Source organism: Helianthus annuus, chromosome 9 (genome assembly GCF_002127325.2).
Source record: "Helianthus annuus cultivar XRQ/B chromosome 9, HanXRQr2.0-SUNRISE, whole genome shotgun sequence".
NCBI lineage: Eukaryota > Viridiplantae > Streptophyta > Magnoliopsida > Asterales > Asteraceae > Helianthus > Helianthus annuus.
In genome coordinates, this window is record NC_035441.2 from 44,786,889 (window position 1) to 44,789,074 (window position 2,186).

At 30.8% G+C, this 2,186-nt stretch overlaps 1 long non-coding RNA gene across 1 annotated transcript; it reads left to right on the forward strand.

Moving 5' to 3' along the window:
- Positions 1–445: 445 nt before the first annotated feature.
- Positions 446–1,748, forward strand: LOC118481957. The gene is made up of 3 exons (XR_004866410.1): positions 446–619; positions 949–1,001; positions 1,634–1,748. It is a non-coding gene; the product is annotated as an uncharacterized LOC118481957 (long non-coding RNA).
- Positions 1,749–2,186: the final 438 nt, after the last annotated feature.

Genomic DNA, 2,186 nt, shown 5'->3' on the forward strand with positions numbered 1-2,186 from the left:
TTAACTGCATAAGAGGCGGGAATATCCTATAAAAGTCTCTAGAACGCCTGAATGGGGTATTACATTGTTTTATTTATATATTTATTTCATCTCCTTTCAAATATATGATCAGCTTGACTTAGAGGTTATTTTTTTAATGCAGTTTGCTGGAAACTCTTCATTGCCATATGGAAGTAATGCAAAGACTTCCCCAAAAAGTCGACCGTTGGCCAAAAAAATGTTAGAAGCATCTGTTTCTTTGCTAAGGTAATTTGTTTTTTTATTTCAAACTAGGTTTTCATCATTAATAAAATTGTTTTCTTTTATGTCTTTCATCATTAAATGTGTTTTTATGGAATAATTTGTTTTGAAATCGAAACTGTTGATATAACTAGACCAATTCAAGTTTAAAATGATAATCATTTGTGTTAATTGAATTTTCATTTTGCATGTTAGTGTGATTAATTTGAAGATTATTGCGATGTTTGAACGAAGGGACGAAGGTTGTTGGGGTTGGAACTTGCTAGAGCTAGACGCGCGATTCAGCGAGCGGCTACTGTTCGTAACCTTCTTTCTCAGCTTTTGCAAAACGGTGACGTTTTGTCCGGTAATATCTATCATAACCCAACGAGTTTTATCAGTAAGCTTCCATCACTTCTTCTTAACTTTTAGATTTTTGTTTAAATTTTATACTATGTACAACAATTTTTAATAGGGATGAGTATTTGGTATCGGGTACCGGTACAGTACCAGGTATATTCGGTACCGATACCGGTACCCACTTTTCATGTTTTTTTTCGTACAGGTACCGGTATTTACAGGTAAAACACCGGTAAATACTGGTACCCACTTTTTTGTTTTTTGTTACCGGTACTGGTTCGGTACCGAACGGGTACCGTGCTTATCCTTAATTTTTAAAAGAATATCTGACGAAATTCACAATTTTTAAATGGTTATAAAAACTTACAGATGGAAAAGGTGAAAACACGAGAAAATTCAATACTACTAAGACAATGTCTCAGGTATTAACTACTATGCTTTTTTTAGAGACGGTAATTGGTCCTGCTAACTTTAGAAAAAAAAGGTCAAATGTAGTTATATTTATTTTCAAACTGATAAAAAAAAAGAAAATGCATAAAAGAAAACATGGTTTGATGGGCTAACCAGAATTGAGAAATTAATGTACGGTTTGTGGGACAAGTTGAGTCAATTTATAGATTTAGAAGATGTGGAAAAGAATAGAGAACATACAGTGATGGCATAAATGGTAGTGATGAATTTGCTAGGGGCTATGATCATATAATAGGAGAAAATGTTGGGTGTAATAAGCTTGATAAGATAAAATACACAGTGTTATGTCGATATCAAGTACGTGTTTAGGAAGTTGGCCATTATACGATGCATTTTATATGAATAATAACTCTTAAAAGCTTCATTACAATAAGATGTGTTCTTTTGTTAGAACCGTGTGTTATCATTTTTAATTGTATTAAGTTATTAAGTGACATAAGATTAATCTCACAAAATTGCATTAAGTGACAAAAGATTAACCTCGTAAAGTTGTTTATTTTCCTTTTATCCATTTATCTCATGTAACCATTATGTGATCTAATAGTTTATTGGTTGAATCAGAGCGTTGTATATTTGTTTACAGGATTAGCTTAGTAAGGGAGGTCTTTGTGGTATACACTCATCATATTTGTCCTTGCTAGCAAGGTCTCATATTAAGTAAACTGTTTTTCTATTATCTTTATAAGATTTGTTGCAAGGTAAACTATTTTTCTATTATCTTTATAAGATTTGTTGTGTTTATAGACCTAAAGTGTATACTCTTTTATTTGTATGCGTTAAACTACATGATATGCATTCAACAAGTTTTATTGCCCAAGTCCTGCTCCATAGAGAAATCTTCAAGTAGCACAAATAATATTTATAACAAGGGTAAGATAATTTCACCAACAGTTATATATATATATATATATATATATATATATATATATATATATATATATAGGGTAGGGTTCCAGCGTGAACAACCTCCCAAGAGTGAACTGCGTGAAGATATGAACCCTTGATTTCCTTTTTAGTTGTTAAGGGTAGGATTGTAATTATATAAAAAAGTTGATTTAAATCATTATTTTAATAATTGAATTAAGTTACATCTTTCCTAATTTAAATTCATTATCCACATTATATTTATTTATTAA